Source organism: Rattus rattus, chromosome 4 (genome assembly GCF_011064425.1).
Source record: "Rattus rattus isolate New Zealand chromosome 4, Rrattus_CSIRO_v1, whole genome shotgun sequence".
Taxonomy (NCBI): Eukaryota; Metazoa; Chordata; class Mammalia; order Rodentia; family Muridae; genus Rattus; species Rattus rattus.
The window spans coordinates 112,500,620-112,514,336 of NC_046157.1; positions in this window are offsets into that span (position 1 = coordinate 112,500,620).

The following is a 13,717-nucleotide window of genomic DNA, read 5'->3' on the forward strand; positions in this document are numbered from 1 at the left end:
GATCTGGATTATCCCCCAAAGATTTGTGAGCTGGAAGCTTGGTCCCTGGTGTGGCGTTGGGAGGCAGTGGAACCTTTAAGAGGTAAAGCCTTGTGGCCTGCTGAGGTGGCTCAGCACTGAGGAGCGTGTGCTTCTCTTGCAGACGACCCAGGTTAGGTTCCTAGCACTGGCAGGAAGTGGCTTACAAACACCCGTAACTCTAGTCCTAGGGGACATTGGTCCCTCTGGTCCCCAAGGGCATAGCATGCACAGGGTACACAAAAACTCACGCTGGAACTCATACGTACCCATTATGTAAAAGAAACACATCTTTTTCAAAAGAGCTCATTGGGTGCCGCTCTTGGAAGGGATTGATGTGGGGCACCAGAAGCCCCCGAGGGAACAAGACTAACGGTGAGTTTTGCAGTGCACCAGTGAAATACTTGACAGAAGCCATGCGAACTCAGAGAAGGTTATCCTGCCTCGTGATTTCAGTGGAAGCTCGCCGTAGAACATCTCGTTCCACAGCCACAGGATGTGCATAATGTCGGAGTCTGTTCACATCGTGAGGGATCAGCAGAGAGCGAGGCAGGAAGCAGGCCTGGGTTAAACGCCAAGGGCTTGATTTGAGTGGAGTGCTTCTCTCCTAGGTGCGCCTCCTGAAGATTCCATAGCCTCCTAAGGTAGCACCAGGAGTTGGGGCCAAGTGTTCAACTAAACATGGGAGGACAGCTCATAGTTAAACCTTCACAGCACTTGTTTTTGTTTTGGTTTCTTGTTTTGGTTTTTAAAGACCAATCTCAGCTGGGTGGTGGTCGTACACTCCTCTAATCCCAAGCACTTGGGAGGCTGATCTCTGTGAGTTCAAAGCCAGCCTGGTCTAGTGAGTGAGTTCCAGGGCAGCCAAGGCTACACAGAGAAACCCTGTCTTGAAAGCTCATCCTTAAAATCCCTCAGATACTCTTTTTTCAACCTGAGAGTTCCTCTTTAGCTCGCACGTCCACCATAACGACATTGTCACCTTGTGGTGTAGCCTAACGGTCTTCGCCAGAGCCAGGTGATACTGACAGCAGATCTCAAAACCTCTCATCTGTGAGCTAAACAATCCTTTTTTCTTATAAGTACCCTGTCTTGGGTATTGGGGTCACACGGTGAATGAGCCATGAGGGGAGGCCTTACAGTTCAGCTTAGCAAAGAGAACAAAGTTAAATAGTATATTAACCAATAATAAACCAGCATTTCCCACACCAAGATCCCTTACTGTTAATACTTTTTAAGAATTATTTTTATTATACATATATGTATATAGGCATTTTCCCTGCATGGATTCTGGGGCATGTCTGGTGCCTGAGGAAGTCTTAAGTCATTGGATCCCCTTAAACTGGAGTTACAGACAGCTGTGAACCACCCAGTGGTTGCTGGGCATTGAACTCAGGGCCTCTGGAAGAGCAACCAGTGCTCTTACCCACTGAGCCATCTCTCCAGCCCTCACCCTTTATTCTTTATGAGCTATCATCTTCCTCCACCCCTACCCAGGCCTCTTCTTTTCCTCTCTTGGAGTCAATTCCAATCTCTTCACCTCACATCTCTGCTCCTAGTGCAAAGCAGTTCAGCTCTCCCTGTGAACCAACATTGTCCCCAGGCCAAACTTGGTTTGAGGCCTGCGCTCCTAGCATAGCTGTAGCCATTTTGTCCCAGGCCTGCCAGTCATTGACAGAAAAATAACGTGACTCAGAGCAGGGTCATGCTGCCCGCATACCCAGTAATGTTCTGAGACTTATTGTTGTTATTGTTATTGGAAATTCCCCAACCATGGCTGTCAATTAATTATTTATTTATAAATCTCGACGTCAGGTTTGTTACCCGCCTCAATGCTTTGTGTTCCCTTTACATTGTAATATGCCTTAAACAGCTCAGTAGCTGAGTCACTGCCTAATCTCCCCACGGTTAATCCACCTCCTGCCAATAATCTCAAGTTATTACTTCCTAAATTTATATTCTATCTTGGCTGCTGTAGACCCAGAGGGCTGCCTAACTGGGCTGCGTTCTCTCAGTTCCTTCAGATGCTGCGGCCATGCCTTTCTGGCCTGCACTCTCCTCAGGCCTGGCATCCCTCCTCTCCTCCACATTCTCTTGTCATAACAAATCTCCTCCTTCTCTCGCTCCTTCAGATCACTGCTGGGGGTGAGGGTTTGGTGGGGGGGGGAATCCAAACTCCCCCTCATCTGTCCTTCCCAGCTATTGGCTGTTGGTATTCTAATTTACCAATCAAAGCCAACTGGGGGCAGGCTCTTAGAAGCTATGCACATATACTTGTGTCATTCGTTTTTGGGGACCCAAATTAACATTAGAATACAAGTGGCAATTGGCCAAACCCACTACAAGTAGCCCTCACTCAGAACCAAGCAAGATAGAGATCACCTTGAACAGTTATTTCTAAACTGGTACCAAAACTTGGGAGGCCAGCTACCCTGCAGCAGCTCCCACCCCATATCTGCTTATGAGCTCCTTATGTTTTTTCCTATATTACTGACCCTAGACAGTGTTCGTTGTCACAGCTCCCAAGTCCAAACTGTGTCCCTGACGGATCAGTCTTAGGGTGTGAGTTCAATAAACCATCCTTGTCTGACTGAGATCGGTGTTCGTGTGGTTTGTGAAGAAAGCCTGGACCCCAACAGGCATCACCTCCTAAAACACCCTGAGGGGCTTAGTTAAATGTCAAGGCTGTGCTTTCACATTCTGCCAGCTCCAAGGATTGAATTAATCTTGATTTCCCTTCCCCTGCAGACAATGAAAAATCCTGAACAAAGTATTACTGGGAGCTGGGGAGATGCCAGTATCACCGATTGTTTGCCATGCAAGCATAAAGACTTGAGTTGGACTGGAGAGATGGCTCAGTGGTTAAGAACACTGACTGCGGGGTTGGGGATTTAGCTCAGTGGTAGAGCGCTTGCCTACCAAGCGCAAGGCCCTAGGTTCGGTCCCCAGCTCCGAAAAAAAGAACCAAAAAAAAAAAGAACACTGACTGCTCTTCCAGAGGTCCCAAGTTCAAACACAACCACATGGTGGCTCACAACCATCTGTAATGAGATCTGATGCTTTCATCTGGTGTGTCTGAAGACAGCTACAATGCACTCATATATAATAAATAAATAAGTCTTTAAAAAAAAAAATGGAGAGGGGGTTGGGGATTTGGCTCAGTGGTAGAGCGCTTGCCTAGCAACCGCAAGGCCCTGGGTTTGGTCCCCAGCTCCGAAAAAAAAAAAAAAAAAGAAAGAAAAAAAAATGGAGAAATGGCTCAGAGGTTAAGAGCACTGTCTGCTCTTCTAGAGGTCCTGAGTTCAATTCCAAGCAACCACGTGGTGGCTCACAACCATCTGTAATGAGATCTGGTGCCCTCTTCTGGTCTGCACGAGTACATGCAGGTGGAACGCTGTATACATAATAAATAAATCTTAATAAATAAAATAAATAAATATATAAAGACTTGAGTTTTGATCTCTGATGCCCTCATCAAAACTAAGCATGCTGGGTATGGTAGCACACGCAGCACTAGAAGGCAGAGGCAGGTGGATCTCTGATAGTTTGATGTCGGCCTGGTCTGCATATCACCTTCCAGGACAGCCAGGGCTACATAGACTCTGTCTTGGGGGTTGGGGGAAAGCCAGGCATGGTGGTACCCAAGCCTCCAAGTTCAACAAGAGAACCCTGTATCAATAAACAAGGGTAAAGAACAATAGAAGATGCCCACATGCCAGCTTGTACTCTACACACACACACACCCCAAACGTGTGTGTGTGTGTGTGTGTGTGTATGTGTGTGCATACATACAGACTGACAGAAAGAAGCAAGAACTGCCATGTCTTAGGGTTTCTGTTACTGCGATAGAGCAATGTAACCAAAAGTGAGCTGGGGGGAAATTGTTTGTTTTGTCTTAAAACTCTCAGGTCACAGCCTGGCAGTGGTGGCACACGCCTTTAATCCCAGCACTCAGGAGGCAGAAGCAGGTGGATCTCTCTGTGTTTGAAGCCAACCTGGTCAAAGAGGGAGTTTCTGGGACAACCAATGTCTTAGGCTTTCATTGCTATGAAGAGACACTATGCCCAGGGCAACTCTTAAAAAAGGAAAACATTTCATTGGGGCTGGCTTACAGTTTCAGAGGTTCGGTCCATTATCATCATGGTAGGAAGCAAAGCAGCATCCAGGCAGATGTGGTGCTAATGGAGCTGAGGGTTATACACTTGATCTGGAGGCAGCAGAAGGAGGCTGTCTTCTACACAGGGCATAGCTTGAACATATATGAGACCTCAAAGCCCACCTCCACAATGACACACTTCCTCCAAGGCCACACCCACTCTAACAAGGCCACACCCACTCCAGCAAGGCCACACCTCCTAATACTGTCACTCCCTATGGACCAAGCATTCAAACATGAGTCTATGGGGTCAATCCTATCACACTACCACACAGGGCTATTGCGAGAAATCCTGTCTCAAAAACCAAACAAAAACAAAAACAACAACCACCCTTAGGTTATAGTCTATCACTGAAGGAAGTCAAGACAAGAATTCAAACAGGGCAAGAACCAGGAGGCAGAGGCATGTGGATATCTGGGAGTTCAAGGACAGCTTGGTCTACAAAGGGAGTTCCAGGACAGGGAATGCTCCACAAAGAGACTGTCTAAAAAAACCCAAAATATTAATAATAATAACTTAAGATTTAAAATGTACTATATACATGTATGAACTTGTCAAAGAATAGATTTTAAAAGTCTTTTAAAAGAAGGAAGATGACACAGGTCTGGAAATATAGCTACGTTGCTAGGCCGCTTGCTTAGAAGGCAAGACAAAACAAAACAAAAACTTTGCCTGCACAGCCATGGACCTCAGAAAAGGGCAGAAAATCACTGAGGGGTCGCTGAGGGTCACTGAGGGTCACTGAGGGGTCAGGTGCATAGTGAAGTCTAGAGCCTGAGTTGGGCCTTGGCCTAGTGAGGAACCAGGCCAGACGGTAGGGACTAAGAACAGGGGCTAGGGAAGCAGTAGCCACCCAGGAGCAAGCGAGGCCTGAGAGAGAAACAAAATGGAGGGCACTGTGTAGAGCCAGAACCCTGAAGGACAGAACAGGCCCTCCAAGTCAGGGACGTGGCCGGAGTTTGGCATTGCTTAGGGCTCCAGGTGGGAGGAGAGTTTCCTAGGAAAAACAAAATTCTAAAACCAAAACTATTTGTGAAGCTAGAATCCAAAAGTACGATAAAGAGTTCCCAGCTAGCAGTCAGCAGTTAAGAGCACTGACTGCTCCTCCAGAGGTCCTGAGTTCAGATCCCAGCAACCACATGGTGGCTCACAACCATCTGTAGTGAGACCCGATGCCCTCTTCTGGTGTCTGAAGACAGTGACAGTGTACCCACATACATAAAATAGATATTTTTTTTTTTAAAAAAAGAGAGTTCTAAGCTAAAAAGTTGATCCAAAGGGTTCCCCCAAGAAGCGTTAGAACATAAGACTTATAGGGTTGGGGATTTAGCTCAGTGGTAGAGCGCTTGCCTAGCAAGCTCAAGGCCCTGGGTTCGGTCCCCAGCTCCGGAAAAAGAACATAAGACTTGGCGATAGCGAACATAAGACCTCTCTGTGGCCTTTTTAATACTGCAGGACACTCAGGACCACCACAGAGCAAAACATTCGCTGGGTAAGGAGCTCGCCCTCCCACACAGTTGCAGATGGCACCAGCCACCACCCACCAGAAGGACCATCAGTAAACCACCTTACAATGATGAACCGAGAGAGACGTGAAGTCACCTAAGAAAGGGCAGACGTGGAGAAGGCAGGATACTAGGTATAATGTCTCATTCCAGCAGCTGAAAGCTGAGGCAGGAGGACTGACATGAGTTCAAGGCCAGCCTGGGCTACATAATAAGTTTCAGACCAGCCTTGCTACACAGTGAGACCCTGTCCACAAATCAGTAGCAAACAAACCTAAAGGAGAAGGGGCTGGGGGAGGGGAGCGTGGCAGAGGGCAGATGACGGGGAAGACCTGCTTTGTTTTGCTTTTCGTTTGTTGAGGCTGGCCCAGGTCTCACTGCACCAGCTTCGACTGGAGCTCACACCGTAGTGGCCTTACACTCACAGAGATCCCCCTGCCTACCCCCTGAGTTCTGGGATTAAAGGTGTGCAACATCACAACCAGCAGATTTTGGTTTTTTGGGGTTTTTTTTTTTTTTTTTTTTTTTTTTTTTTTTTTTTTTTTTTTGGTTTTTTTTTTTTTTTTTGTTTCTTTTTTTTCGGAGCTGGGGACCGAACCCAGGGCCTTGCGCTTCCTAGGCAAGCGCTCTACCACTGAGCTAAATTCCCAACCCCTTGTTTTTTTTTTTTTTAAGAATAAAGGAGGGGCTGGGGATTTAGCTCAGGGGTAGGGGCCTTACCAAGGAAGCGCAAGGCCCTGGGTTCGGTCCCCAGCCCCAAAAAAAAAAAAAAAAAAAAAAAAAAAAAAAAAAGAATAAAGGAGGGGCCAGAGCCATGGCTCATTCACCACCAAGCATGGTTACCTGAGGTCAATCTTCAGGACCCATAAGGTAGAACTGATTTCTACAAGTTATCCTCTGACCTCATATGCATGCTGTGGTATTGGTACACACACACACACACAGAGAGACAGGCACACGCATACACATACAGCTCATACACATAAACACACACATGCACACAAACATACATCACACATACATATATGCCATACACACACACAAACACACATATACACACATAGGTACACACAGGCACATGCATACACATATACCCATACACATTAACATGCACACACACACATACATAAACACACAGAGGCATACACATACCACACATACACAGCACACACACACAAAGAGGTACACACACACACACACACACACAGGTACACACACACAGGCATACACATACACACACACCACACACACATAAACAAATACAGACACATATACCACATACACACCACGCACATAGATACACACACACACACACACAAGGGCACACACATTATTTATCATCATCATTATCATCATCATCATCATTATTATTATAATTAAGTAAATAATAAAAATTTAAGGAATGTAGTAAGTAAACTTATTATAGAGGGTTAGAGCATCAGGTTAAACAGAGTTGATAAAGGTCATGTGGGCTACAAGGGGATATAGAAAAATTCATCAAGATACAGTTCTCTATCAAAGAGTTAAAATATTTGAGAGAAAGGTCCAGAGACCTGGGTGACAAAATGAGAAGCTAATAGGAATTCCAAAAGATGAATAGGAGAGGCATCTTTGTAATATTTAAAAAATAGATGATTTTTTTCTAAATGGGAAATAGGCATGGTATTTCAAACTTAAGAGGCTTATTCAGTCTTGGGCAAGAACATAAGAATAAATTTCTAAAGATGGGTATTGCTGAGCATTGCAGGTAAATCTCAAAAGCAATCAGAAAGAAAATACATCTCACTTAAGAGGAAGTTAGTGGGGATGGAGAGATTGGCCTGGTGGCTGACTGTTCTTCTGGCCGACCCGGGTTCAATTCTCTGCCTCCATGTTGCAGCTCATAGCCTTCTGTAACTTCAGTTGTAGGAGATCAAACACCTTCTTCGGGGCTCCTAGAGTATCAGCATACTTGTGGTGCACAGACATACACACATAAAATAATAATAAACTTTAAATAGGAGTTACTAAGTTTTCCATGTTTACAACAAATACCCCAGAGAATAAACATCCAACAAGAAAGGTTGTTTTTTTGGGATTGGGGATTTAGCTCAGTGGTAGAGCGCTTGCCTAGAAAGTGCAAGGCCCTGGGTTCAGTCCCCAGCTCCGAAAAAAAGAAAAAAAAAAAAAAAAAAAGGTTTTTTTTTTTTTAGGGCTTATAGTTTTCTGGGCTCACAGTCCCTGATGAGGTCATCCTGGATGCATCCTGGCAGGAACACATGGTGGAGACACCACTCTCTGTAGAGAGGACAAGGAGGAGGAGTTGGAAGTGGTGGTAGAGAAGGTGGCCTGGGCTACATGATAAATTCCAGGCCAGCCAGCCTGATCTGTAGAGTAAGACCCTATCTGCAAATCCAAAATGAGTCAGATTTTAAAAGAAATAAGGCCATGCCTAAAGACCTCCAATTTCTAGATGCACACACCTCCTAACGATGTCACCCTGGAAACAAGTCTTTAGGCACACGATCCAGTGAGGGATAGTAAGAACCACAGCCTGGGCAATAGTTAGACTTGGAGACATCTTCACATAGAAGTCATTCAGCAGTAAGAACAGTTTTCCTTGCTCGTTTCTACACAGCATCTCTCTGTGTAGCCCCGGCTGTCCTGGAACTCACCCTGTAGGTCAGGCTGGCCTCGAACTGACAAAGATCCTGCTGTCTCTTCCTCCCAAGTGTTGAGGTTAAAAATGTACACCATCATACCCAGCAATAAAATACGTGTGTGTGTGTGTGTGTGTGCGCGCGTGTGTGCGTGTGTGCTTTTTAAGATACTGAAAAAATGTTAGTATCGAATTCAAATTCAGATCTATGGAAAGCATTATTCAAACGTACTAGGGGAGAGTCAGAGACATGGCTTAGCAGTTGGGAACACACACTGCTCTTCCAGAAGACCCGAGTTCGCTTCCCAGCACCCACACTGTGGGGCTCACAACTGCCAATCATTCTGACCTTCCCAGGCACCCAAACTCATATACACGTATCTCCCACTATGGACACACACATCCGCATACATTTAAAGTAAATCTTTTTTTAATGAGCATTTTAAAAGTAATGGGGAGGAATAAATTATAGAACCCAAGACTGGTACATGCCTGTCATCCCAGTCCTCTGTTGTCCGAGGCAGGAGGATGAGGAGTTGAAGAGGGTACAAGATCCCAGTGCACATGGCTAAGTGCTAGGAAACCAGGGAAGTGAAACATGCAGATTTGTCTCTTCAAAGGAAGATGCTTACCTGTTTCCCACCCAGAATGCTGGGAACAGAGGTAGTTTATAGCCAGGGGTTCATTTGCTATTTTATTTGTAAGGCCAGGCTCCCCAAGATCCCCTGGGTATTATGTATGTTCTCCCTAGACTCCCCACCCACCCTCCCACCCTCAGATTTTGGGCACAACCTTTCAGACCATAAAACCCATCCTTATGAGAGGTGTTGCTTGTACTTCACGCCTGCCTACATAGCCTCTCTGTTTTCTTAGGGCCGGGCCAACCCTGACCCCACAGACATTACGTTTACCTCGCTTCTGCTCCCTAGACATTTGTGTGGAGCGCTGTTTCTGAGTCAACGGAATGTATCTTTGTAGAAGAGGCTGTTCATACTCTGCAAAGAGTTTCAGTCTAAACATATTAAGGACTGAGTTCATTGTCACCAGGAGACATTTTTTTTCCCCAAAATTGCTCTGTGCTTAAGTATTCCTAAAATAAACAGCCTGGCCTCAGGTGCTAAAAGTCTGAACCAGCATCAGCTACTGAGTCGTGCTGAACTGGGTTTCCTCCTTGCCTCTTGAAGATCAGTTCTTTGATGGCCGAATCGTTTGCAGACACCCTCACAAGGAATTCAGCATCGTTTCCAACTACATGATGAGTTTGAGGTCAGTTTTAGGCTACATAAGATCGTGTCTCAAAAACCAAAACAAAACAAAAAAACAATTCTTTTTAGGTTAGAAAATAATTAGCAAGGCTGGCTACAATATACACTTGTAATTCTCAGCCAGACTAAAGCAAGGGTGTAAGGCCAGTCTGAGCTATATAGAAAGACCTATCTTAAAACAAATAAATAAATAGATAAATAGATAAATAAATAAATAAATATTTAAAGGTATGGGGGAAAGATACTTACAGACAAAAACAAGGTCTGTCATTCAATATTTTTTTTTCTTAAAAATTTATTTATTTATTTTATGTATGTGAGTACACTGTTGCTGTCTTCAGACCTACCAGAAGGGGGAATCAGATCCCATTATAGATGGTTGTGAATCATCATGTGGTTGCTGGGAATTGAATGCTGGACCTCTGGAAAAGCAGACAGTGCTCTTAACGGCTGAGCCATCTCTCCAGCCCCCATTTAAGATTCTCAATAAAAGAATTGCTCATGGTTTATGTGGTGAAAAGAAAGAACATGAACTCAGAAAACATGTGCGAGAGTGTACGTGTCCAATTAACTTTCCTGTCACGTGTCCAATTAACTTTCCTGTCACAAACACCCCAAAGTTAATAAAAAAAAATTTGTCTATTTAAATGAGTTGAACATGTTATTGTTATTTTTATTATTATTTGGGGTTTTGGTTTTTCCGAGATAGGACTCATATAGCCCATGCTGGCTTCAAACTTGCTATGTACCTGAGGATAACCTCGAATTTCTGATCCTCCTGCCTCTGCCTCCCAAGTGCTGGGATCACAGGTGTGCACCCATAGCTTCTATAAGTACTTCAGGCTCCTTGGGAGGTCATTGTGTAGCCCAGGCTAGCCTCACTCTTACACTTCTGCCTCACCCTCCCAGGTACAGGAATTACAGGTATGTCCCATCATGCCTGGCTGCGGACCTAGACTCTGTTCTCTGATGCTCAGGACCTCTGTTGCAGCGTCTTGAGATGTTGAGGTCTGGGAGCATGTGGAGTCCTCTTCATCCACAAGCCTAGCACCTGTGCTTGGACCTGAAGGACAGTACCTAATGGAGACTGTTGAAAAAATGGCCTATGCACGGCAGTGTCCAAAGCAAGAGTTCTGAGAAATCAGGGACAGCCACACAGCCTTGAACGTCACAGGGTGCCCCTTCCACCACATCCGCTGACTCAAATAAGTCACCATGGTTAGCCCAGATGCTGAAGAATTATACTTTGTCTTGGGGGAGAGTACAAAGGCGCGGCCTGTGGGGTGGAGACATAGTCATCCCTGTCTTGGGAAAATAGAACCTGCCACACTCGACGAAAAAAAAAAAAAAAACGCTCAACAATTTTCAAGCTTAAAGAGTCATTGATTTTTATCAAAAGTGATACTAAATAATTTACAACGGTAAAGTCAGATTGAAACATTGAAGCATTGTTAGATGTCAATGTATACAAATGGGAGGAGGGTCATTGGAGCTCTTTTAAGAGTCTTGACATTGCCTGGAAAGCGCACAAAGGATACTGAGTCATTTTATTCCTCCAGTCAGATATACATGACAGAAATATAACTTAATCACTGGAAATATCAACAGTCCAAGCAGGAGGCAGATAGTGAGCCTCATCCGTACACGAAGCTCTCATTTCATGCTCTCTTAGAACATTCTGTATGCGCAGCTGGTTGACGCTACAAATCCGGAGTCATCCATACATCAGCCCTCTCTACACCTACGTTTCCGGATCTGCAGAGTCAACCAGCTGCACATACAGAATATTCTAAAAAAGTAAAACAGCAGAGGGCACTTATCTTTTCTTCTTGTCACTGTCCCATAAAACAAATGATTTGCAGGCTGGAGAGCTAGCTCCGAACTTAAGAGCACTGGCTGCTCTTGCAGAGAACCCAGGCTCCATTTCCAACACTGCTCATGGCGGCTCACAGCTCAGTCCCGTTTCAGGAGGTCCAGCGCCCTCTTCTGGCCTCTATGGGCACTGTGCACAGACGGTGCACAGACATGGGTGCAGACAGAACATTCAAAAGAATTGTTTTAAAGAATGATTTTCTAGAGCATTGGCATCGCGTCAGGTATGATAAACCATCTAAAGATGGTTTGCAATAGGCAGGATGTGGGCTGGGGAGATGGCTCGGTGGGTTAAGCACTTGCCACACGGGCTGGCTAGTTTTGTTTTTTGGGGTTTTTTTTTTTTTTTTCTCTCTCTCTCCCTCTTACTTAATTAATTATTTTATTTATTTACATTCCATTCATTGTCTCCTTCCTGACCCCCCCTTCCATTGTTCCTCATTGTAATCCCCCACTCCCTTACCTCGGAGAGGGTCATCTCACTGCCCCCTCCCCCCAGCATCTGCCTTCCCTGGGCCTTAAGTCTCTCAAGGATTAGGTCTCTTCCACTGGCAGGCTTATAAGAAGGAGCAAGCGGGTAAGCAGCATCCTTTCATGGACTCTGCATCAGCTCCTGCCTCCAGATCCCTGCCCACTTTGAGCTCCTGCCTTGGCTCCCCTCAATGAACTGTGACTCAGAATATGTAAGCCAAATAAATCCTTTCCTCCCCCAAAGTTGCTTTTGGTCATGGTGTTTCATCGCAGCAATTAGCAACCCTAACTAAGACATCACACACTGTGGGGATCTGAGTTAACATCCCCAGAACCCACATAAAGTTGCACGTGGTAGGGCACATGTCTATAATCCCAGCGAGTCCTGTGGCAAGATGGGGATCAGATTTAGGAATCACCCTGTGGCCAGCTAGCCTAGCCTACACATCAGTGCTGAGAATGTCTCAAGGTAGAAGACCAGGATTGATGCCAGAGGCTGTCCTTTGACCTTTGACTCACACACAAACATGCATATGCACACACACACACACACACACACACACACACACACACACACAAAAGACTTATTCTTCTCAAGGACACAGGATGCTCATAGGATCTATGTGAACACTGTGGCTGATTTGCTGTCATAAGGTGTCCTGAGTCTCTTCTCTCAGTGTCCTTCTCTGACTGACTCCTCCCTCACCATGGCCAACAAGAACTTGAGTTTGATTCCCAGAACTCACCATCCAGCTTCTAACCATCTATAACTTGGTGGCCCCTGAGACCCCCACTTGAGCAGCCCTTCGGTCTCTCAACCTAAGTCAATCCAGGGGCTGGACAATAAAAGTTTCCCAAGCCCGGCAGGGGCACAAGCTACTCAGGAGCCACAATCTCGAAATGAAAAACGGAGGGAGTAAAAGAAGGAGGGGGGAGGAAAGAAAAGACAGGAAGGAAAGGAGGGAGGAAGGGAAGGAGAGTGGGGTAGAAACAAGCTTCCTGGGATACCTCAGGCTGAGATTCAAACCCAGTACTCTCTTAGTCTCCTCCATTTGCCCAGAATCCAGAGCCTACCCAGTTTTCTCCCTGGATCCCATATCTTCCCTGCCTTGCTAGGGGCTGGGTACCCACTTCCCTGTCTCTTTCCTGGGAAGAGTAGATCCTACACTACGCTCAGAGGCCAGGTGGAGGACACGGTGAGATGGAATGATTGTCAGGAAGACAGGGCCCAGGTTTTCCCTTCACCAACGGATTGCTTTCCCAGGGGAAACAACAAACCCAGGGAACACACAGGCTCCAGCCCCAGGGTCCTGGGCTCATCTGTGCAAAGACTACACTGAGTTTTGTCTGAGAAGGCAGAACACTGTCTCCCTGGGACGGTGTCACTGGAGCAGATGACCCTTGAGTTCCTAGGACCCACTGCCAACGTTGAAGACAGTACAGGACTGGCTGCTTCTGAGCAAACCATGCAGGCCAAGCATGGCTCCTCCTTCCTGTTATAACCTTGCGAGTCAGCACTGTGCTCATTTGACAGATCAGGAAACTGAGGTTATTGAGGTTAGGTAACTTGACCAAGGTCACATATTTAGAAAGTGGTAGAGCTTTTCAAAATACGAAGCAGCAGGGGGTGGGGGGGAATGACCGTCATTTGTAGAAAAGTTTTCAATAAAGCCTAAGAAGACAGAATTCCAGTTAACCCTGCCTTACCCAGAAAAGTGAATTCCCCAGAACACCCTGCACACCGCGTGTGGCTAGGTGCATGCACTCGCTCAGTATTCTGATTAACGGCAG